The 24,985-nt window shown below is 47.8% G+C and overlaps 1 protein-coding gene across 1 annotated transcript in view; it reads left to right on the top strand.

The window, feature by feature from the left end:
* Nucleotides 1-316: 316 nt before the first annotated feature.
* Nucleotides 317-24,985, top strand: part of PPARD (peroxisome proliferator-activated receptor delta) — a 72,219-nt gene continuing 47,550 nt past the window's right edge. Inside the window, exons 1-2 of the mRNA XM_005881742.2 lie at nt 317-337; nt 2,896-2,979. The gene's annotated coding sequence lies outside the window, so the exon portion shown is untranslated. The remainder of the gene's footprint in view (nt 338-2,895; nt 2,980-24,985) is intronic.

The following is a 24,985-nucleotide window of genomic DNA, read 5'->3' as shown; positions in this document are numbered from 1 at the left end:
ACTCCCACCCTCGGACCTGTGGTTCTCAACCTTTTCCTTCTGTGCTGACTCCGAACAGTGTTTTTCCTGTTTGAGTTTTAAACAGATTGCCGCCCGATAGCTCCGGGGCTGGCAGACATCTGTCCCTTTTGCTGGTGATGGCTTGAGCCAGCTGCTGACTTTCCCTCGTGCATCTCTGATCCACGGACTGCATCAGGGCCTCTGATTCCCGGCCCTCACTGAGCGGGTTCTTTTGAAGTTTCTCCCTGCATTTTCCTTGGGAGCTTAATTTCCTGTGGATCCAAGAGGGAAGTGGACACTGAAGTTCTGTTCCCTTTGCCCAGGCGTTACAGCAAAGGTCAGGTCACTGTCTGCCCAGGCGGTCTGGGACGGCGTTAGTCAGACTGTGGCAAGAGCTTCAGTCGCTTCTAGTCACAGAGACGATTCTGTCTGGGGCCAGAGAGCCCACCACCTTTGTGGCGTGTCGGGGTATGTAACCTTCTCGCCAGGCAGAAAGTTCTTTTCAGACGTCTTCCACCTGAACTCCTTTATTTGGAGTTGGTAACCCTAGAGAGATGGTCAGGAAGTAACATACAGGCCCCTGTTTCTGCCCGATCTGGTCTTGGAAGATTCAGAAAGCGTGACCCACTCTCACGTTCAGAAACGAGGGCCTGTTGTTTCACGCGGCTCTGGGTTTCTAGGTCTTCTCTTTTGAGGATCGTGCTCTCTGTCTTTGAGCCAGAATTGGACACAGAATTGGCAACTTTCAGGGGCTTTGGTGGAGAGCCAACTGAACTAGCTAGGCCAGACTTCAAGTTTTGGAATCCTCTTGTGCACTGAACTTTTCTGTGGAAGAAATAGGATCCAGGATGGCTGAGCCAGTCCTCTTTCCACTGACCCCTGAGCCCCCTCTTAAGCAGCAGTTGGGGGGATTTGGGCAGAATGGACCAAAAGGGGTCCCTTGTTCTATGAAAAACAGGATTGGAATGGGTCATTCTAATGAAGTTGAGGTTGTGGGTTTGGCAGTCATTTAGTCTAATCTCAGGCTCCCAAGGGTTTTGCCTGCCCCTGAGCAGTTTGCTACTCCTCTGTCTTTGCTCACCTGCACTCCCCACTGAGGGGGTAGGTGAGAGGGCTTGGGAAGAGGTCAAGCCCACTCCTTGTGGAGCAGCTTGGGCACCAGCAGCCCTGGCCGATAGCTTCCTGCAGTTTGCTCACGCTGTCGTTTTCTACGTGGGAAGTTACGATTGTCCGTCCCCGAGTTCCCATTTAGTGATTTTTACAGAGCCAGGGTCAGCCTGCCTCTTTCGCAAAGGTGTGAGCAGACGGGCCTCTGACAGTATCTACAGATGGTGTAGCCCATCGCTTCTGGTTGAATGAACTAAGTATACTGAGCCACTCTTTCGTTTGGCTGCCTTTCTCCCTGCCTCTCCACCACCACTTTTTCCTTCTTTGGGGTGTGCCTCAGCCCGCTGAGGAAGAATTACCCTTACTCAGCCTGCCACCTCCACCCGTGGTCCCTGAGACCGCTCCCCCGACCTGGTGAGAGGACAGCCAGGGTTGGATGCTGGCCTGGGAAGCTACCAGGCCCCTGCTTTGGGTAGACGGCAGCTGTCCTGGCTGCCAGGCAAGCTGTCTTCAGGGCCTGCGGATGCTGGTGTGTCCTGGGACTGCAGCTCCTCTCTCTCAGGAGGAGTGGACCTGGCTCTTCTGAAGGCTTCAGCTCCATCCTGTCCCTGAGGCTCCCCTGCCAGGGTGTTTCCTGGCATTGGGAGGCTAATTGTGGGCCCTCCTGGAAATGCCAGGAGCTGCCCTACAGCCCAGCAGTTCCATGCTGGGAACACTCTTCTTCCTTCCCACGTAGCATCTCCATGGACTTCGTCGGTCCTGCCAGGCTCTTGTTTGTGTCACGTCAGAAGTTCTGTGCGTGATGCCCTTGTCTGTGCTGTGTTGTCCCGGATTGCCCAGTGGCTGCTGCTTGTTGATGCTTTGATGTCCTGAGCACGTTTCTGTGCCTTTGGATCTAGGGGAGGAGTTACTTGAAGCAGCTGAGTTACACGGTGTCAGAGGGGAGCTGGGCACTTGCTGGCAGGGAGGAAATGTCCCATCGCATCAGATTTCAGACATGTGGGTCTTCTCGCTTGGGAGATAGTTCCTGGCCTTCATAGCTCAGAGGCTGGTGATTGGGGTGTGACCCTGGTCCTGTCTCCATGGGGCTTTGGTCAAGGAATCAGGCATGACTCAGGGCATCTCCTTTATGAGTTGTTAACCATCGGAAGTGTTGGGCTCTAGCACCTCCTTCATCTTGCCAGCTCCTCCTGCCCCACCCGGTACACTCAGCAGAGCCAGTGTCTTCTTACTTGGAAATGAGCAGAGTACTTCCAGGATTGGGAAATGCTTGCTATGTAGGCTCAGAATAACAACATCTCGGGGGGGGGGGGGGGGGGGGGGGGGGGGGGGGGGGGCAGGGGTGTATGAGGGACAGAGGAGGAGCCCGCTTGCCTTAGGAGCACTCTTTGAGCCCTAGTGTCTATTTTTTTTTTTAAATGTGTTATAGATTTTAGAGAGAGGGGAAGGAAGAAAGAGAAATAGAAACATGGATGAGAAAAAAATATCGGTCGGCTGCCTCCTGCATGCCCCTACTGGGGATCAAGCCCACAACCTGGGCATGTGTCCGTCCTAGTGTTTTATTATAACACAGGAGGCCCGATGCATGAAAAGCCTGCAAGAGTAGGCCTTCTTTCCCCTGGCTGCGGCACCGGCTTCCCTCCCAGCCCTGGCTTCGTCCGGAAGGTCATCCGGAAGGACATCTGGTCTAATTAGCATATTATGCTTTTATTATTATAGATATTAGAGCTGCTTTTCTGACTCCGGCACCTCTCAGCTAAAGATGTTGGGTTTCTTTCTATCCTGCAGTGTTGTGTGGTGTTTGGGGCATGTACGTGGTACTCACGCACTGGCTTCTGCTCACCGACAGATGAGGACAGATGCGCCAAAGAGGTAATCACGTTTTCCTTACCCAGGGGCCTCTAACAGCTGGCACACACATTCCGATACAGGGTCCTGGCCTAGAAGATGAAATAATTTCACTAGGACTGAGTCCCAGATCCCAGGTGCCTGTCATAACTCCTGGTACTCATCACTTGCACATAGCAGACGCTTACTAAACAATTATTGAATGTCTATGACTTAACATAGTTTTTTGGGGAGCATTGAGATTTTTCACCTTTACAACCACTAAACATAAACTCCACAAGGACAGGGACTTATTTTGTTTGCTATTGTGTCTAGGACAGTGTCTGGCATAGAAGATGCTGAATAAATATTTGTTGAGTGAATAAATGCACACACTTTCTCTCTGCCCATATAGGTGCCAGGCCACAAAGATGGTGTTCATCATTCTCTTTCATTTGTGCATTAAACATTTTGGAGTGTCTACTACGTGCCAGGCACAGTACCGGCATTGGGAAAGGATGATAGTAAAAGAACAGAAACAATCCCTATCTCATGGGTCGGTATTTGCTGGCATATATGAGAGCTGGGCATAATACACAGAATTGTTCCTTCCATGTCTGCTGGGGTGGTGGGTCCTTACCAGAGTCTGAACAATGCTCTGGGCTTCCCATTGCTGTTTCCCTGTTCTCTGGATGCCTGGCAGGTTTTACAAATTCTCCGAGGGGAGCTCCAGGGAATTCGATGTTCATTGTCCCAGCTCTTTGGGAGGCTGGGCTGTGATGGGGTCCCTGCTGGGGGCCAGGGGTAACATGGGGCTCCTGTCTGATTTGTTTTAATCTCCAGGTTTTAATGGTTCCAGTAGCTGTTTATGGCTTCACTTCCCTTTCCCCCGCCTTCAACACCCAGCGGGTTTTCCTGTTGCCAAACAGGGTGCTGAGCCCATGTGCCTGTCTTTTTGTGGGGGTCAGGTTGTTTGTGGATCTTGCAGGAAGGCCCTCAGGCAGGGGCCACTCCTGTTCTCAAACCCACACCAAGTCCTTTCCTCTGAAGGAAATGGGAAGGAGGAAGGAGGGGGTTGGGGAGGCCTCTGAGGTTCCCTGAGAAGGGTTGAAGTAGGAGTTCCCCTGAGCAGGAAGAGCTACTGAGTTGAGTTGATTTGCTTTATCATTTGTTTCAGCAGCAGCAGCTAGCCATAGTGGCAGTAGTGTACATATCCACGGGTCAATTGTCCAGTTCATCCCTGAGCTGTGTGCTCCTAGTCTCAGCTAAAATTTTTCTTTTTCCGTTTCCCCTGGCAAAGGTAAGCCTATAGCTTTATCAGATTTTTTTCAGTGTTAATCTACAAAACTGGTGTTGTCATCTTAGTCTTTCCTCTCTGAGGCACTTTTGTGGGCCAGGAGCTGTGACAGATGTTTCACACATGGTCTCACGCCCCAGGTGTGTGGAACCTGTTGGGGAGAGAAGATGTATGCACACAAAGATGTTTAAGACACTAGGGAGCTGGCGGGTTCTGAGAACATGCCGCTCATGGGTACTCACTGAGAGGAGCAAGTCACCACTGAGGACTGGCTTTGTCCCTGAAGAAGCTGAGTTCAGATTGCGCTTTGAAAGAAAGTTGGTTTATTTTGTAGTCAGCTTTACAATATTGTTAAACAGTGATTCTCAAGCTTTTTGGCCTTGAAACCCTTTTACATTCTTAAGATTTATTAAGGGCCCCAAGAACTTTTGTTTATTACCAAGCTAAAAATGAAAACTTAGGAATTTCTAAGAATTACTAATTTATTAAGTCATTTACTATAATAATAATAATAAAACCCATTACATTTATCACAGATGAAAATTTTAATGAAAAATAGCTGTTTTTTAAAACAAAAAAGTTGTGAGGAATGACACAGTTTTACATTTTTGCTAATCTCTTAATGCCTAATCTAATTAAAGGCAGCTGTGTTTTTATAACTGCTTCTATGTCCAATCTCTTAAAATATGTCTTATTGGAAGGATATGAAAAAAAAATCTGTTTTTTTTTTGATACAGATACATAGTTGAGAATGAGAGGGTTATTTTAATATATTTTGCAGTAATTGTGGCTATTCTTTGATGCGATAACAAAACTTGACAAGTGGTAGGATAATCTTAAAGGTTAGTCGTAATGTGGAGTCTAAAACCTTATCGACAAACTTTTTAAAAAATATATTTTTATTGATTTCAGAGAGAAAGGGAGAGGGAAAGAGAGAGATAGAAACATCAATGATGAGAGAGAATCATCGATTGGCTGCCTCCTGCATGTCCCCTACTGGGGATGGAGCCCGCAACCTGGGCATGTGCCCCGACTGGGAATCAAACCGTGACCTCCTGATGCTCAACCACTGAGCCACACCAGCCGGTCATCAACAAACTTTTTATGCTTTGTGACATTAAGCCTTCGGACTGAAGGGTCCCTGGCTCAATTTCAGTCAAGGGCACATGCCTGGGTTGCGGGCTTAATTCCCAGTAGGGGGCGTGCAGAAGGCAGCCGATAAATTATTCACTCTCATCATTGATGTTTCTATCTCTCTTCCTCTCTGAAATCAATAATCTATCTATCTGTCTATCTATCTATATATTTTTAAGTCTTCAAGTATTGAGAAACTGTCAACCTCACAGTGGTGGATGCAGGTTTTCTATAATTTGAATTTCTCATGAAAGCTTGATTTTTATCATTGGTAATATACTGTCAGGTTTTTTTCTTGAAGTGACTTTGCCACTTCATTTATTTTCAAGAAAAACTTGGTTGAATACCCAAGTATAATTTATTATATATATTTTTAATTTTTGTTTTTGTTAATCCTCACCTGAGAATATTTTTTTCATTGATTTTGAGAGAGAGAGAGTGGAAGGGAGGGGGAGAGACAGAGAGAGAGAACCATTGATGTGAGAGAGACACTTGGACTGGTTGCCTCCCACATATACCCCAACCAGGGCCGGGGATCAAGCCTGCAGCCGAGGTACATGCCCTTGACTGGAATCAAACCTGTGAACCATGGGCGGAAGCTCTAACCACTGAGCAAGCTGGCCAGGGCTAAGTAATTATAATTTGCTCATCTTTTCTTTCAAGTAAAAATTGTGTTTCATGAGAAAAGTGGCTAGTTTAGCTTGCAACTCAAACAGTCACACAACTGCTTTTTCATGTCATTCCTATTTCGTTACACAGAATATTTAAAAGATGTGCACTTAAGGGTCAAGATTTAATAAGTTAGTTTTTAGTGGTTCATCTAGGACAATGGTCGGCAAACTGCGGCTCAACAAACCACGGTTCACGAGCCACATGTGGCTCTTTGGCCCCTCGAGTGTGGCTCTTCCACAAAATACCGGCTCTTCCACAAAATACCGACTTCTGCGCATGGGCCACGAAGTTTCAGCACCTGCACGTGAAACATCGATGAGAGAGAAACATCGATCAGCTGCCTCCTGCACACCCCCTACTGGAGATGTGCCCGCAACCAAGGTACATGTCCTTGACCGAATCTAACCTGGGACCCTTCAGTCTGCAGGCCAATGCTCTATCCACTGAGCCAAACCGGATAGGGCGGTTTTTGTTTTTTTTAATCCTCACCTGAGGATATGTTTATTGATGAGAGAGAGAGAGAGAGAGAAACATCATGGAAACATCAATCTGAGAGAGGAACATCAATGGGTCGCTTCCCGTACATGCCCCATTCAGGATTAAACTTGCACCTAGGTATGTGCCCTGATCGGGAATCAAACCCGCAATGTATGGGATGACGCTCCAACCAACTGAGCCACCTGGCTGGGCAGCTGTTGGTGGTTTTGAAGCAAGGAGTGATTTTGTTAATGTTGCAAAAAGGCGGATTGAATGGGGAAAAAATGGAGGTTAATAGATTAGGTAGAAGACTACTGCAGTAATTTAAATGTTAGGGAATTCTTCCTCGTGTTAAATTTGAGTTTCTCTGGTTGCTGTTAAAATTACTGATTTTGATCTATCTGCCACATAGATTAAGTACCCACAGCACGGGTAAAGTAGCACCCCCACCCCACCCCACCCCTGTGATTTAGGAATGTTGATACACTGGAAAGATTTAAAGGTTCACAAAAGTTGAGGCAACTGTCCCTGGCCGGTGTGACTTAGTTGTTTGAAAGTTGTCTTGTGCACCTGAAGGTGACGGGTTTGATTCCTGGTCAGGGTTCAGGGTACATATGGGATTGATGTTTTTCTCTCACATCGATGTCTGTCTGTCTCTCTCTCTCTCTGTAAAATCAATAAAAACAGCCCGCCTAGAGGTCACGGTTTGATTCCTGGTCAGGGCATGTGCCCGGGTTGTGAGCTCCATCCCCAATGTGGGACATGCAGGAGTCAGCTGATCAATGATTCACTCTCATCACTGATGTTTCTGTCTCTCTTTCCCTCTCCCTTCTCTGAAATCAATAAAAGTATTTTAAAAATAAATAAATACAATACAAACATATTCTTGGGTGAGGATTAAAAAAATTTAGGTTTTATTGTCAAGGTACATTAAAAAGTTAGTCATTTATTTATTTATTTTTAAATATGTTTTTTATTGATTTCAGGGAGAGGGAGGGAGAGCTAGAAACATCAATGATGAGAGAGAATCATTGACCGCTGCCTCCTGCACGCCCCCTACTGGGGATCGAGCCTGCAACCTGGGCATGTGCGGTGACTGGGAATTGAACTGTGACTTCCTGGCTCATGGGTTGATGCTCAACCATTGAGCCACACTGGCCGGGCATCATGATTTATTTTGAAAAAAGCAAGAAATGTCAAACTTCATGTAACACTACTAACAGTGCTTCAATTACACTTCAGTTTCAGTATCATAGACCAGTAGGAAGTGAGAAGAAAGAGGGGGACAAATTAGAGAGTGGTAGAGAGAAAGACAAAGCGGGGAGTCAAGAGGGGAAAATGGAAAATGAATTTGGAGGACAAGCTTGGAGGAACTGCTTGAGACAGAGAGGAGGCTCCGTGTGGACTATGTTAGCAGAGCTGGCTCCTTCTGTGTTCCCTGTGGCCCTGGCCTCTGGGTGTGGGCACCTCCTGTCCTTGGCCTGTCTCTAGCTCTTTCTGTCTGTGAAGAGGCCATGGGAAGGGCTGGTGTGGATTTGGTGTCGGGCATACCTGGGTGACTCTTAGCCCCCATGTGTGGAATTATGGCTTAATGAGGAAAATGAACCTCGGTAAGTGCTGGTTCACCCCTGCCTGCCGAGCTCAGTTCTGAGGTGGACTCGGAGAAACACCTTTCTCAACCAGTTTCTCCCCAGAGTGCCGGCTGTGGCACCAGGAGCCCAGCCTCTGACGGGGAGTCTTCACCTTCCGGTAAATGGTGTTGGCGTCAGGCCATGCAGTGCGGTGCCCTCCTTTTTCTTTCCAGCCCTGTGTTCAGAGCCTAACTTCTACCCGCCGTGCTATCATCACAGGGCTCTTCCGAGACCATTCCCACGTTCTCCACAGCCAACAGCGACCCAGCTCTGGAGGGGTTCTCCCATGGGGAGGCACTTAGGGGAGAGGTCCTGGTGGCGTGGGAACACCACCTGGGCTTAAGTTCATTTCTACATTATTAATTTAAAATAGATTTTCATTGCTTTTGTTTGTAATCTGCTCTGATTCCTTGATCCTTATCTTATTACTGCTCTGGCACTTTCCTCATCTAGGAGTTGTGACTTCAGAGGCAGAGTCATTGGCTTGGACAGTAATAAAGGCCACGTTCACTCTCTCAACAGCGGCACTCGCCAAGCAGCCTGAATACACAGTGTGGGCCCACTCTCCTCACAGACAGACCACCCCTGAATTTGCCAGAACCCAGAGCTCTGCTCATCACTCCCTTTTCCAAACAAGCAAGCATGGCGTGCTTTTCCTCAGTTTCCCTTAATTGCCTAAAACATTTCCTTGTTCATAACTCTACTTTATTGCCTCCAGTTCCATTTCCTCTGTCTCAGGCTTTCTCAGCCCAGGCACTATAGACATTTTGGGCTGGTAATTCTTTGTTGTGCGGGCTTTCTGTGTATTATAGGATGTTTAGCATCACCCCTGGCTTCTACCCACTAGATGCCAATACCCCCTTCCACCCTCACCCCCAGTGGTGTTAGCATCACCCCTGGCTTCTACCCACTAGATGCCAGTACCCCCTCTACCCCCATCTCCAGGGGTGAAAACCAAGACTGTCTCCAGACATTGTCACATGTCCCCTAGGAGGCAAAAACATCTCTGGCTGAGAAACACTACTCTGTCATTTCCCCACTAAATATTTCTGGCCAGCTGGGTCCACTGGTGAACATATCAATAAAACCAATAAGATAAGAATATAGCTCTTATATTGGAAATTTACTCTAGTCAAAGCCACCTCACTGAGGGTTTTGAGTTGGAATGAAATTGTTTGCAATGAGCAGCATGTTCCAACTTAGTAAGAGACCATATAATGGCTACACCACAGAGGCATAGTGTCCTGGAGTAGTTGTGTTTCTCCAGGTCTTTTTTCTTTAAATATATTTTTACTGATTTCATAGAGAAGGAGAGAGAGAGATAGAGAGATAGAAACATCAATGATGATAGAGAATCATTGATTGGCTGCCTCCTGCACACCCCCTACTGGGGATAGAACCCGAAACCCAGGCATGTGCCCTGATCGGCATGATGCTCAACCACTGAGCCACGCCAGAGGGCCCCAGGTCTTTTCATGTCTGGGCAGAAGTCCCTTTCCTGTAGCTCCCAGTGTGCCATGTAGAGCAGAGTTGGTAAGGTGGCATATGAACGGTCATTAACCTGCCAATTCCTGGTGTCAGACATCACCAGCTGATCTGGCACTCTATCACAGCCGTCTTCCTCCAAACCCAGACGGGTTCTTAGAGCCCTCCACCCAGGCGGTTATCATGAGAGAGCTTACCTGCCAGCCCGGATCTCAAGCTTGTTTGTCTGACCCACATGATTTTGTGTTTTGGGGGTTGTTTTTTTGTGCTTTCCCTCCTATAAAAGCCTTCCTGATGGTTTCCCCTTGACCCTCAGCACGTGCATCCTGAGATGAACTCCTGAGTGGTCCTTTGGGGGCTTCAGGTCAAAGAAGAGAAAACTACCCTCTCTCCTGAGGAGTCCTCCAAGGGCCAAAATGCTCAGTTTCATGAAATGAATTCCTTACCCCTTAGGATTACACCCCCTGTTGTCACTGTAACAAATGACCACAGACTTGTGGCTTAAAACAAAACATTTATTCTCCTACAGTTCTGGAGGTCAGAAGTCCAAAATCCGTTTCACTGGGCCAAAATCAAGGTAATTGGCAGCACAGTAGCACCAATAGCCAAAGAAAGACCCTGGCCTGGGGTGCTCCACGACGCCTCATCTGGCTTTTATCATGTGGACCCGAGGTCTGAACTGTGTTTCTTCCAAACTCTTGGAGTCTCTTTCATGGTGGTACTGGGTAACGGCCCCCAGAGATAGCCAGGCTGCAACCCCTGGGACTGTAGGTGCTACCTTCTGTGGCAAAATGGACTTGGCAGATGCTATTAAGTTAAGGATCTTGAGATGGAGAGATTACCCTGGATTATTTGAATGGGCCCTAAGTGCAGTCACAGGTGTCTTTTTAAGAGGAAAGCAAAGGAAGCATTGATGCAGAAGAAGGCAGTGTGACTACTACAGCGAGATGCTACCCCGCTGGCCCTGAAGATGGAGGAAGAGGCTGAGGAATGCAAGGAATGCAGCTCTAGAAGCTGGAAAAGGCCAGGGACGAAGGCTCCCCTAGAACCTCCGGGGGACGTGTAGCCCTGCCAACTTTGATTTTGACCCAGTGGAACTGATTTTGGACTTCTGACCTCAAGAACTGTAGGAGAATAAGTTCATGTTTTAAGCCACAGTCTGTGGTAATTAGTTTCAGTGACAACAGGAAACTACCACAGGGCTCATCCACCTCCAGGGACTTGGCTAACCCTTGTTCTTATTTATAACAATCTTAGGAGCGTCCCTTTCACGGCAGTTTGAGATCTAAGTCCAGCCTCTTTCCAGAAATATTAGACAATATGCTCTCAGGGGAGTCTTAGTGACTACTTGGGAGCAGAAGAGAAGGCCTCAGAGAGTAGCTGATCATTGCTTTTGGAACTCACCCCACACGTTCAGTTTAGTCAGTAATAAAGGGTTTCTTTCAGACTGGAGGATCCAGGATCGGTTTAAATCTGACTCTCATTTCACCTTTTCTTCCTTCCATTCATTCGGCAGGTATATGGGATACCTTCTATGTGCTAGGCACTGTTCTAGGCACTGGGGATGAGGGAGTGAACAAAGATAAAAATATTTCCTGCTCTGCCCTAACCGGTTTGGCTCAGTGGATAGAGCATCAGCCTGCGGACTCAAGGGTCAAGGGCATGTACCTTGGTTGTGGGCACATCCCCAGTAGGGGGTGTGCAAGAGGCAGCTGATCGATGTTTCTCTCTCATTGATGTTTCTAACTCTCTATCCCTCTCCCTTCCTCTCTGTAAAAAATCAATAAAATATATTAAAAAAAATATTTCCTGCTCTGATGGTGGTTGTGATGGGGGCAGGGGAGAGAGCCAGCATTAAGTAAATAACATGTCAGGTGATAAATGATGTTATCGAAAAATAAAGCAGGAAATAGGTAGTGGAAGCTTTATTTTTTAAATTATTTTGTTGTTAATCTTCATGTGAGGATATTTTTTTCATTGATTTTTAGAGAGAGTGAAAGGGAGAGAGAAGTAGGGGGTGGGGGGAGAAACATGGATGTGAGACACACTGATTGGTTGCCTCCTGCATGCACCCCAACTGGGGCTGGGGATTGAACCTGTAACCCAGGTACATGCCCTTAACCGGGAATCAAACCCTTTGGTGTGGGGGCCGGTGCTCTAACCATTGAGCTACCAGCCAGGATGGTAGTGGCAGCTTTAAATAGAGGGCTGGGGACAGTCTCACTGAGAAGGTAATATTTGAGTTGAAAGAGGAGACGACCATGTGTGGGAAGAATCTTACAGACAGAGGGAAAGCAAGTACAGAGGCCCTGAGAAGGAACATAGCTGGTGTGTTTGAGGCCAGTGTTGCTCGAGTGGTGAGAGGAAGAGATGAGGCCAGAGATGTGATTGGGGGCCACTCTATAGTGCCAGGGCCAGGGACCCTGAAATACTATAAAATCTCTTATTTCACATGGCCCTTTGTCTCGTCCTTCCTTCCTCCCTCCCTTCTCACACCACCTCTTGGCTTTTATGCCTGTGTTCCTCAGTTCCTTTCTGTAGAATATTTGTCACATCATACCTAGGGAATGTTAGCAGGTAAACATAATCAACTTAAAATATTAGAAGGGGGGGAGCAACCGTCTCTTTGTGACTAATAAAGGCAGTGGTGGTCTGGTGCTGCGCCCTCGAAATGCGGGCTGACCGCTCTCACAGGCACTTCTGCGGTAGTTTCACTATCACTGTCCTTCTCAGCCCCAAGCCTGCCGCTTCTCTCCACTTCACCCCTCCTGTCTACCCAGAGTGGCTCCCGCAGTCGCCCACCTGAAATGCCTTCTTAACAGCCCCTCTCCTCCCGGCCTTGTCTCCCGGAGCAGCACCGCAGCCTGCCCTCTTCCCCGTTACTCAGCTCAGGTGCCCGGGGCTGCCAAAGAAAGAGACGGAACACACGAGCTGGTGCCATGGCACAGCCATGGTCATCAGCTGGGTCCTCAGCCCCCCCCCCCCCCATGTTCCTGAGCCACTCCTTGTTCTGAACCTCAGGACAGTGTTGCTTGGGTTTCTAAGAATCAGATCCAAAAAAGGTCAAGTAAGCCCAGCGTGAAAAGTCATTCCCTGCACAGTGTCCTCGTGACAGTTCTGCTGCTCTGGCAGCTTTCCACAACGACAGCCTATCAGTCGGCTGTGCTGAGCTGTGTTGTCCTCTGGGGGCCAGGTACAGATGGTCTCTACAGACTAAATCCTCCGTGCCTGTGTCTCCAATTTTATCTCTACAGACTAAACCCTCCATGCCTGTGTCCCTGATTTTATAGTCCTAGGCGGCTCCTCCCAGAACCCACTTTTTAAAATATATATGTCTTTATTGATTTTAGAGAGGAAGGGAAAGAGAGAGATAGAAATATCAATAATGAGAAAAAATCATCGATCAGCTACCTCCTACACCCCACACCGGGGGTTGAGCCTGAAACCCAGGCATATGCCTTGACCGGAAATCGAACCGTGACCTCCTGGTTCATGGGTCAACACTCAACCACTGAGCCATGCCGCCTGGGCCAGAACTCACTTTTACCAATGGATTGTTATTGAAAAAAATAAAAAAATATTTGGTAATAAACAAAGTGATTGCCACTGACAACTAAAAATTTTTTGATCATAAAAAATGACCAGCAGAATCACTGGTTATTCCCAAACTGCAGAGTGCACCCAGTCAAAACTGTCAGGCCAGCCCTGTTTATACCGTTACAGTGTCTGATTCCTATGACTGCGTTTTTGGCATCTTAACGCCCCAGCGTATTTAACACATCTACTTACAATTTGCCTTTCATGTCCTTGCAGTGTGTCACCTTTTAGAAAAATATTTAGTCTGTTTTCTGGCCCATTCCCTGACCCAGTGTGTATATCTGCTCTCAGACCAAAGCCTGCCTCGGTCCCCTGCAAGCCTAGGGTAGCCCTGTCTCCTCCCACTTAGCAGGACCATCTATTTTTGATTCACTTTTATACCCCCACCCTGGGCATGTCTTGCATAACCAAGGATTACATACTCTCATGAGCTGGTTCCAGCACTCCCAGAGCCTCTGCCCATAGCCTTCTTCCTCCCAGTGGACTGCAGCCTGAACCTTGCCCTCCTTTCTGCTTTCTGCTTCTGTCATGAGAAAGAACTGGTTCATCCATCTGATGTTCTCTGAGTCAGACCTTGTTGAGTCTCAAGGGAACAGCTTGCAATGCACAGTCATGTCCTCTGTCCTGATAGGTGTTCATCAGCTGTGATCAGAGGTCATCTCCCTAGAAATTGGTTCCTTAATGGGCAAGTGCCTTGTGCAGAGATGCTCACCAAACACTTGTTGGATGGAATGGTGACTGGATGGCCAGCCTAAATGGCCTTCTTCCTACAGAGTGGTCCTGGCACTAGCCTACACCAGAGCCCTGTCTGGGAGGTCATCTCATGGGGCAATAGTTGTACATCTCTAGAAGGAAACTAAAGCTGATGTGTTCACTCATGGACTCTTTCTCAGTTGTTGCCCCTCCCTTTGGTTGAAGCCCGCTAGAGACAACTGGGATTTTGGATCTTTACAGTCTTTCCCAGGTGCCTCCTTCTCTGCCCTTTCTCCACCGCGGGTCTGGTAAGACTCCCTTCTCACATCTCTGCCTGGGCACCTACCATGGCACATTATGGTGGGGTTATTGCCTACATTCCAGGCCCTGCTATTGGGCTGTGAGTTCTCCAAGAGCTGGACTCACCTGTGTCTAATCCCCTTTCCATTCCCACAGAAGCCAGTAGATACCCAGTAGCCAAGTAGAAGATGGCTCTCACGTGTTGAATGCACTGTGCTAATCATTTTACATTACCTTGTTTTAAAGTTGCCAAAAGCTGGACAGCTAATAAGTGGCAGAGCTGGGATTTGAACCCAGGTGATTACAGCAGTGCCTTTAATCACCACATGCAAGGCCTCCGACAGAGGACTGGCTGGCTGAATCTAATTCTTCCATTTCGGAAAATACCTGCTAGACTGGCCAGACTGGAGTTGGCTTCAGGGAACACTCCCTGCTTTCCAGCATCGCAGTCTCGCTGCTCACTGAGCAGAATCAAAACGTTGGCAGGCTTTGGGTCCCCTGCAGCGTCTCATTCCAGGTCAGTGGACAGAGGAGCCCCTGAGAATGGCTGTGCTTAGTGGCTGCCTGGATCTGCTCCAAGGCAGTGAACAGCCTTCCAGAACCACAGAAATAACCAGCTAACTGGTGGGCTACTCATGTCGGGTGGGAAGTATTCATAGGAGAAAAAACTGCTCCAAGTAATTAATTAACCTGCTTTCAGTCTGGTGAAGGGAGAAGAGAGAGAAGCTGGCCCAGATGTGCACATACAGAGAGAAGGAAGGAAGGGAAATTGCCTTTATTCATTCTCCAATGGAAGAGCTTCCTCACCCTCACACCAGCCTGCAAGATGTGGGTATTGGTGCTATTCCCACTTGGCAGCGGTGGAGGGGTAGGTAGGATCAGAGAGGTTCAATAGCTTGCTGACGTCACACAGCTGACAAAGAATGGAGCTGGGGTTTGAGCCCTTTGGAGCCCCTCTTCTCAGTTCAGTAACTCTGCTGTTCCTGTTCATGGTACCTTGGCCTGGGCTTTGCAGCCAAGTGCAAATGTGTACAAGTATGCATCCCAGGCTGTGAGCAGAGGCTGAAGGGGACCTGTCCTGCTCAAACACAGGCCCTTCCTAGACCGGTAGGACTCACTGCCTCAAACCAGCAGTGGCATTTCGCTTGGTTCCCTTGCCCCTTGTCATCCTGGTTTATTTTTGGAGAGCTATATTTATTTCTGCTCCCCCTTCCTGGCTGGAGGCAGAGGTTGAGGTGCAGGGAATCAGAAGAGCCGGCATAGATGGCATCTCATCGGTGGCCTTGGTGGAGCTCTGGGGACTGCCCACCTGCTTCAGGCTAACAGTAGGCCAGGGCATCCTGGCCAGAGGGACGAGGCACTCCTCATGTCTTGGCTTCCCAGAAAGGAATGAGCTTTTCCCCTGGAGCCGAACAGGAAGCCACAGGTGGCACTCCGCATTTCCAGCTCGCTGGCTGTTTCTGAGCATACGGGCTTTGAGGGAATGCGGAGGGGTAGTGGTTAAGAGCCAGACTGCGTGGGACTAAGTTCTGCCTCTGCTAGGCTTTATTCCTCGATGGCTTCCTCATCTGTAAAATGGGGGGTGAGGGGGAGTAACTGCAGACCCTACTGCTCAGGGATGACTTGAGGATTAGACGGGCTCATACATGAAGGCACCGAGGAGGCAGTCAGTGAGTGTTGGTGGCTTTACTGTCAGCATATCTCTGGACGCGGGTACCCAGCACCATAGACAGTGCCAGTAAATGTTGGTGGGACTGAACAGAACTTCAAGACAGTTTGTCTTTCTCTGTATCTGAATGTTGGCTGGAGTGGGTGTTGACTCTGGGCAGTGATTGCCTTCAGAACTCAACCCCACGGGGTCATTCCCATGGTAGCTGCTGCTGTAGCTCTGGAAGAGGCAGCAGGGTGAGAAGTCTTCCAGCCTCAGGTGTCAGTAGTCCCCAAGCCCTGTTTTTGCTCTTGTATCTTTCTGAGGCTCTGACTTCTGGGTGTGGGCTCTGAGGCGGTCGGAGCCATGTCCCATGGGAGCAGACACTGCCAGGTGGTTCTGGGTGGTTGGGCCTGAGGTTTTGGAGGAAGGGCTTGCCACTGACAGGCTGTTTATCTAACTAATAGTGAGAGGCGCCTTTGGAAACTTGTATTGGGGGACTTAGAAATCAATGGCCACCAATGGCCAGGATTGTGGGAATATGGGAAACTGCCTCTTTTAGGATGTGGCGCTGACACTTGGGCATAAGAGTTTACATGTGTGTGATTTTTAATTTATTTTAAAATGTTTTAATTATTATAAATAATGCTTATTCATTATAGACAATTAGAAAATACAGGTAAGCACTGAAAATAAAAGAAAAGTTACAAATAAACATGCCATCCATAAGTGATGCGTTAAATTTTGGTCTGTGTTCTTTCAGATTTTATCATGATTGTGTATATTTTTTTTTTCTTTCAAAAATGGGATATTGTTTAACATTCAGTTTTGTGACTTGCTTTTCCCATTTTTAGGTGGTTTTATTAGGTCTCTGTTCTCTGACCTTCCCTTTGTGAGTGAGCAAAGGAAGGCATTTTGCTCAAAGGGTGGCATTTGAGCCCAGCCAGTGTGTCTCAGTGGTTGAGCATCAACCCATGAATCAGGAGGTCATGGTTTGATTCCTGGTCAGGCACATGCCTGGATTATGGTCTCGATCCCCAAGAGGGGGTGTGTAGGAGGCAGCCGATCAATGATTCTCTCTCATTGATGTTTCTCTCTCTCCCTCTCCCTTTCTCTCTGAAATCAAAATAATAAAAATATTTTTAAAAGGGGGCATTTGGAAAGAGCCCTCTGGTTGTTCGTTGGTAATTGCTTGAAGGGTGGAGGGCAGAGAGGTGCGTGGAGTCTGTCTCTGCCTCTCCCAGTCCGTGTTTCTTCCTGTCCCCTTCCCCCTACCCCAGTCTGCTATCCCTACCCACTCTCACTATCTTCCTTCAATGCAAACCTGGAAAAGGATACCACCTCCAGTCAGAAAGCATCTTTCCATAGCTTTTAGGGAGAAGTCTCTTAGGAGCTCAGAAAAGCGGGGTACACAGAGAGGAGATGGGAAGGGTTATGCCTGGGCTGGGGGTGGGGTCTTGGGAAGAATGACAGAGAGGAGGGCCTGGGTCCCTGGCTCTGCCTTGAAGCAGTGAGAACAAACTGGGTGGTATATGGGGGGGAGCAGGGCAGGTAGCAGGTAGCTGTGGGGACTTCTTGCTGAGATAGCAAGCAAGCTGTCCAGGAAGAGGCCTGGAGACTAAGGGGCCCACATATGGGCCAGAAATAGAGGAGAAGGACTATGTCTTGACGGGAATTACTCCTGCACCAGGCCCTGCTCTTTCCATGAACCTTCGCCTGGTCTGCTTTCCCCACCTGGCAGAGCTGAGGCCAGGTGGTTTGGTGGGTCTGGTATCCGGGCCATCACGCGCCACTGACACCTGTGTGCCAGCAGCTGCTCCCTGGCACTTCCCTGGTAGTAGTAGTCAGGCATGGGGGAGCTGTTCCCAGCATCCTCGGATGGACAGCTCAGATTCCATTCCAGAAAAACAACTCAAAGCCAGGGAGGAAATTGAAGAAGGGCATTCTGGGAGGAACAAGCTACACCTCCCCTTTACTTCTTACAGAATAACATGGGTCCCTGGCAGTAGGTGAGAAGGCCTGTCTGAGCCACTCTGGTCTGCACACAGGCTGGTGTTGCATGACAGGGGATAATTTCCATAAGCTGTCTGCTCCTGTGGATCCCAGTCCGGGCGAGAGGCTGCAGGGCTGGGTAGCTTCCTGTATGGTTCCTCAAAGCCTGCACTGCTTTTCTGTCTTCCTCCACTGCTGAGCTATAATTAAGTTCCTGTGTGAAACTATATCCCTCAGCTGACACACGCTGGTAACCGCAATGCTGGTCATTGGGCAGCTCATCTGGGGTGACTCCTGGGCCTGGTATCTCAACCTACAGCCGGTCTTGGATAGGTCTGAGTAGGAGGTGGGGACCCACTAGAAAAGGGGTGGGTGCAGTGAGGCAGCGGCAGGCCTTGCCCAAGAGCCAGAAAGTAGAAAGTCCTGGGAAAGGAAGGGCTGGTGAGCAGCCAGAGTGTCTGAGGACACAGAGGTGGAGAAGATGAGACAGACTTGCAGAGTGGGAGGGTGTAGATAGGGACAAGCCTCCGAATCACTGAGCCATGAGGCAGAATGTGAGCAGTTTATTCTCTTTTATATTCCATATATTTTGATAGCATTTAAAATTGATGTATATTTCACATAACATAAAATTCATCACTTTAAAGTACACACTGTAGCCCTGGCTGGTGTGGCTCAGTTGGTTGGGCATGCCCTGTGCACCAAGGGGTTTCTGGTTCAATTCCCAGTCAAGGCACATGCCCGGGTTTCCGGCTCAATCCCTGGTAGAGGGCATGCAGGAGGCAACTGATCCATGTTTCTCTCTCACACAGATGTTTCTCTTTCTCTCTCCCTCTTCCTTCCTCCCTCTCTAAAAATCAATTAAAAAGTATTTTAAAAAATAATAAAGTACACACTTCAGTGATTTTTAGTATACTGCCTCTTTTAGGATACAGCCTAAAGGAGGCTAGTGGTACAGTCTTCACCACTATCTAATTCCAGAACATTTTCATCACCTCTAAAACAAACCCCAAGTCCCAATACCACCCTCATCCATCCCCTGGCAACCACAAATCTACCATCCTTCTGTATGGACTCCCTATTGTGGACACTTCCTATAAATAGACTCATATGATATGTGGCCTTTGTGTCTGGCTTCTTTCACTTAGCATAATGTTTTCTAAGTTCATCCATGTCATCGTATGTAATGGTACTTCATTCCTTTTTTTTAAAATATATTTTTATTACCCTAGCCGGTTTGGCTCAGTGTATAGGCCTGCGGACTGAAAGATCCCGGGTTTGATTCCGGTTAAGGGCACATGCCCGGGTTGCGGGCTCTATCCCCGGTTGGGGGCATACAGGAGGCAGCCAATCAATGATTCTCTCTCATCATTGATGTTTCTATCTCTCTCTCCCTCTCTCTCCCTCTCTCTCCGAAATATATATATATGTATAAATAAATTGGGAAGGACCCTGCTAACAAGTGCCCGATATTCCAGAATGACTCACTGTCCCGGGAGGCATGAATACTAGGAAGCAGGTATTATTGTGAGCCACTTAAGTAATTAATTTATTTTAGTGGGAAAGGAAGGGAGAGAGACAGAGACATCGTTTTGCTGTTCCGCTTATTTATGCATTCATTGGTTGATTCTTGTATGTGCCCTGACCAGGGATTACTGTGGGGCATTTTAGAAGGCTGCCTCCAATAACAAGTTGCAAACCAGGGTGACAAGATGAATGAAGCCATTATTATAATAATCTTATATGTTTGTCTGAGAAGTGGGGGTTGGTCTGAGAACAGTTGAAGTCATGGAAGGCCTTTGCATAGGAGAATAAATGTGACAGCTGTCATTTGGGGCAGTTAATCTGCCAGCATTTTACCAGGGGGTCAAAATGATGAGAGATATCCAGGTGGAGACTTTGATTAGGCAGTGTCTGAGTTTACCCAGGTGAAAGTTTCTGGCCTGTAGTAACACTGGCTACATATCAAGTACCTCTGTACTATGTACTTTGGCTGCATTTTCTCTTATCTTTGAAATGACCACAAAAAGAAGGCTCTACTGATTTATATTCAGTTTGCCGCTGAGGAAACAGCCTCCGAGAGGTTAAGAAACTTTCATGTGGTCCACAGCTAGCAGGTCTTCAGGTCTGCCTGGCCTTGAAGACTGTCTTTTGTTGGTGGTGGGAGTGGAAAGATCGGGTGACTGGGAGGCCAGGTCTTGGCGCTTCCTTGGATGCTGAAGGCAGACAGAGGAGTCTGAGAGGTTGACTTTCTGAACTGGGACAAAGATGACACTGTAACAGGATGAAGAGAGGCCAGTGGGGACACTGGTGTGGTGTGGGACGGGGAGTCATCCTGGAACATTGGGCACTTGTTGGCAGGGTCCTTCCCAATTAAGGGCGAGCTTAAATATTAGTTCCTGTACTTTGTAAATGAAGATGTACCCTTGGCCAAAAGGGCTCAAAGGTGGGAGCTTGTTGGTGAAGGGTACTGTGGGATTGTTGTTTGTCTCTCAGCAGCTGTAGACCAGGGGGCAGGATCTCTGCCGCATTCTGCTGGGAAGGCAGTCTCTGGGCAAGTCCAGATTCAAGGAGGGGAACTACACTTCACTTCTTGATGGGAGGAGTGGTAAGGAGATTGTAGCCATATTTAGTCCACGGACAGCCAATAAGTAATGGAGAGTCGGGGTTTTGAGCCCAGATCTGTGTGACTCAGACCCGGGCTCTTTCTGCAACGCCAAACTGTGTCCCTTTTTGCTTCTGACTCCTTGGGGGCTGCCAAGCTTGCTGGCTCATGTGTGTGAGAGGGAACTGATTTTTATTTTGACCTCCCAGAGAGGAGGTTGCACTGTCACTTCTTTTTCACAGGTTAGCACCCAAGATCAGTGGGCCTGAGAGAACCTTCCAAATAGGCTTTGTCCTAGGGATTTGCTAGCTGCCCCTCAGGTTTCAGTACCGATTGTCTACTGTGCATGGAATTTCCCCATGGAGTTTCCCTCTCTACACTTGATCCACAGCGCTGGCCCTGTGGGATTCTTGCAGCCAGATGTACAGGCTGGCCCTGGTGCGAGTTGTCCCAGATGGTGTCTGTCCAGTGATTCCCAGACATAGCTCAGCTGGCAGATTCACCAGGGAGTTTTGGGGAAAATGTAGATTCCTGGGCCTTGCCTTAGGCCTCTTGAATTAGGATTTCCAGGAATTTTATTTTATTTTTATTTTTAAAATATATTTTATTGATTTTTTTACAGAGAGGAAGGGAGAGGGATAGAGAGTTAGAAACATTGATGAGAGAGAAACATCGATCAGCTGCCTCCTGCACACTCCCTACTGGGGATGTGCCCGCAACCAAGGTACATGCCCTGGGACCCTTGAGTCCGCAGTCCGACGCTCTATCCACTGAGCCAAACCAGTTAGGGCGGATTTCCAGGAAGTTTAAAGCCCCCCCATTGACTTGAGTGAGGAGCCTGGGGAACCACTGCCTTCTCAGAAGTGCCTTTGTACTCACTGATTAGAGGTCATGATGGGGCTGCCAATGAGGGCCTCACACTTCACAACCTGGAAGTGACTCCTGAAAGTGTCCCGGTTTCTAACTGCATTTGTTCAAATAATTGATATTCTCTGATAGTGTCTGAGCTTTATGGTGACTATTGGTTTTCTTTTAAAGTGTTTGTGGAGGGAAGCAAGCTCTGTAGTGGTCAACAAATCCTTCCTAACCAGGACCTGGTGGTCTGATTTATCTGGAATGCAAAATTCCTTTGCTTAGTTAGCTATATTTTTTATTGATTTTAGAGGTTTCGGTTTGATTACCTGTCAGGGCACATACCTAGGTGTGGGTTCAATCCCTACTTAGGGTGCGTACAGGAGGCAACCAATGGATGTTTCTCTCGCACATTGATATTTCTCTCTTTCCCTCCCTTCCCCTCTCTCTCTCTCAAATCAATAAAAACAGCCCTAGCCGGTTTGGTTCAGTGAGTAGAGCATCGGCTTACAGACTAAAGAGTCCCAGGTTTGATTCTGGCCAAGGGCACATGCCCAGGTTGTGGGCTCGATCCCCCCCAGTAGGGGGCGTGCAGGAGGCAGCCAATCAAAGGCTTAAGCGACTGGCCAACTGGCGGGTAGCTATGATGCGCACTGACCACCAGGAGGCCGACACTCAATGCAGGAGCTGCTGAGCAACAGCTGGGACCCCTTGGGGGATGTCGAACTGCCTGTTTCAGTCTGATCCCCGCAGGCCAGGCTAAGGGACCCCCACCTGCCAGAGGCACCCTGCTCACTCCGCGGATGCCCTTCGAGCCCTGGCGCCACCCCAGGTGCAGCCAGCTGGGGAGGAACTATGGGAGGTTGGCTCCAGGGCATGTACGGCCCGTCTCACCCAGTCCCACCCCACCCGTTATCTTCTAATTAATTTTCTTTCAATGTGCATGGATCGGCGCACTGGGCCTCTAGTAAAAACATAACCTTGGGTGAGGATTAAAAAGAAAAAAAGGGTAGAGAGGGTCAAATATATGTAATGGAAGGAAACTAGACTTCGGTCGTATTCTAATTTTGTACACCTGAAATTTATATAATGTTATTAATGAGTGTTACCCCAATAAATTTAATAAAAATAATTAATTTTTAAAAGATAAATAAAATAGGGTAAATAAACCAAGTACAGTTTGTTTGTTTTTAGTATATTTGCAGAGTTGTGCAACCATTACCATAATCTAATTTTAGAACTTTTTCATCATCACAAAAGGAAATCTTGTATCTATTCTTCCCCTTACTTTCTGTTTCCACAGATTTGCTTAGTCTGGACATTTCATGTAAATGGGGCCATACAATATGTGGTCTTTTGTGATTGGCTTCTTTCACTGAATATAATAGTGATACTGTTTAGAAACTTGCTTTAAACATATATATCACTATAAATTTGAATATAGTTTTCAAGAATGTGTTTTTAACTGCAGAGCAGTATTCCATCTTATGAGTGTATCTGAGCATATTTAACCAATTCTGCTGATAATATTTAGGCTCTTTCTTATCTTTTACTGTTATATCTAATGCTTCCTGTACTCAGAAACTATCTTGTTAATTTATTGGTTAAATGTCTGAATCCCTGACTAGAACTGTGAGGGTGGCCACCTTCTGTGTCTTGTCAACATTGCCTTCCCACTACTTGGCAGAGTCCTGCACTTTGTAGGTACTGTTTTTGTTTGTGTGTTTTTTAAATATGTTTTTATTGATTTTAGGGAGAGGGACAGAGATAGACATATTGATAGGAGAGAAACATCATTCAGCTGCCTCCTGCTGCATGCCCCCTACTGGGGTTTGAGCCCACAACCCAGGCATGTGCCCTTACAGGGGAATTGAACTGTAACCTCTCAGTTCATGGGTTGACGCTCAACCACTGAACCACCCTGGCCCCGGCTAAAGGTATGTTTTAAAAGTATGTATTAGCACGTACGTGTGTATGCACGTATGTATAATTTGGAATGAATCATAATGTAAGGATATTGGTACATTTTGTCAGATTGCCAAATTCCAGAGAGCTATGCTAATTTACCCCCTCTGCAGTATATGAGAGTGCCTGACTCACTAAATCTGACTTAATTTGTAAAGGAAGCCCTGCGATCTTTTGAAATATAACACACTCTGACCTGTGAACCAGTTAGTTTGGGAGTCAGGGGTCACATGCCTTGGTGTCTGGGAGCTCTGACCTCCTTGGTCCTCATTAGCCCTGTAGTGTTGCCTCATTTCTTGTTGCCCTTACAGAGGCTGCATGGCATTCTCTGGCCACTTCTCCTGTCGCGTGTGGACGTGTCGGGAGTGAGTCAAGTTGGGTTGGTCAGGTGTATGTAAGAAGATTTTGGTTTCAGCTGCTGATTGAAATGCCGTTTGAAGTCATTAGGAGAGATGTCACTCTGGAAGTTGTGTGCCTTCAAAAATAGAAGTGAAGAAATATTTCCAGGAAGTCTGACGCAATCAGCCCCGTCTGCCCCCTTGGAGGCGGTGGGCACCCACGTGCTGGCCAGCGCAACCTGAGTCACCTCTGGCTGTCTGGCTGCAGTCCCCACTCCTCTCCACAGTTCCTGCCTGGGAAAACCTGCTGCCGCCCATGACAAGGAGCGTTGCCAGGAATTCGGGACAGGTTTCCCCAGGTCATGGCGGCAGCCTCCCACACGTGGATTTGCCTCAGTTCTTTCTTTCAAAGATGAGTTGCGGCATCTGCTTGTTTTTTTATATAAGTAGGTGGAGTATACACTTGGGATTGGAAGGGAGAGCTGCTCGGCAAGGCAGTGTTTGTGTAGCAGAGAGCGATGTGTCCTGTGGGGAGTCAGGTGAGGCCCTAGGAAGTCACCTCCAACATCTGGCTGGTCATCCTTTTATTCATCTCTCATGGTTTTCATATCACATTTCCCTGGGAGTGTGCTCCAAGCCTTCGCTCATTCTCACTTCCCTCTGCCTCTGGAAACCAAAGATCACCCTTGTTACAGACACCTTAATTCTTTTCTTTGCATCTCAGGAATCTCATATGTTTGGTCTCTCACATAATTGTTCATTATTTTATTATTACTTTAGCAGCTGTGTGCAGTACCTTATTAGACTGTGGAAATACACAACAGGAAGGGGTAGGCCCTGCCTCTAGGACAGTGGTTCTCAACCTTCTGGCCCTTTAAATACAGTTCCTCATGTTGTGACCCAACCATAAAATTATTTTCGTTGCTACTTCATAACTGTAATGTTGCTACTGTTATGAATCGTCATGTAAATATCTGATATGCAGGATGGTCTTAGGCGACACCTGTGAAAGGGTCGTTCGACCGCCAAAAGGGTCGCGACCCACAGGTTGAGAACCACTGCTCTAGGAGGTTCTTTCATAAACAGAATGTGGCTAATCTGAAAAATCTGTCCAAATGCGATTACTTTATTTACATTTTTGGGATTTTATGTAAATACTAGTGGCCCGGTGCACAAAATTCATGCATGGGGGTGGGGGTGCACCCTCTCCAATCTGGGACCCCTTGGGTGATGTCCGACTGCCAGTTTAGGCCCGATCCCACAGGCAATCGGACATCCCTCTCGCAATCTGGGACTGCTGGCTCCTAACCACTCATCTGCCTGCCTGCCTGTTTGCCCTAACCACTCTGCCTGCTGGCCTGATGG

This window comes from Myotis brandtii, unplaced genomic scaffold (genome assembly GCF_000412655.1).
Source record: "Myotis brandtii unplaced genomic scaffold, ASM41265v1 scaffold687, whole genome shotgun sequence".
NCBI classification, from domain to species: Eukaryota; Metazoa; Chordata; class Mammalia; order Chiroptera; family Vespertilionidae; genus Myotis; species Myotis brandtii.
Note: the sequence above shows the minus strand (reverse complement) of the source record. Positions and strands in the feature narration are given on the sequence as shown.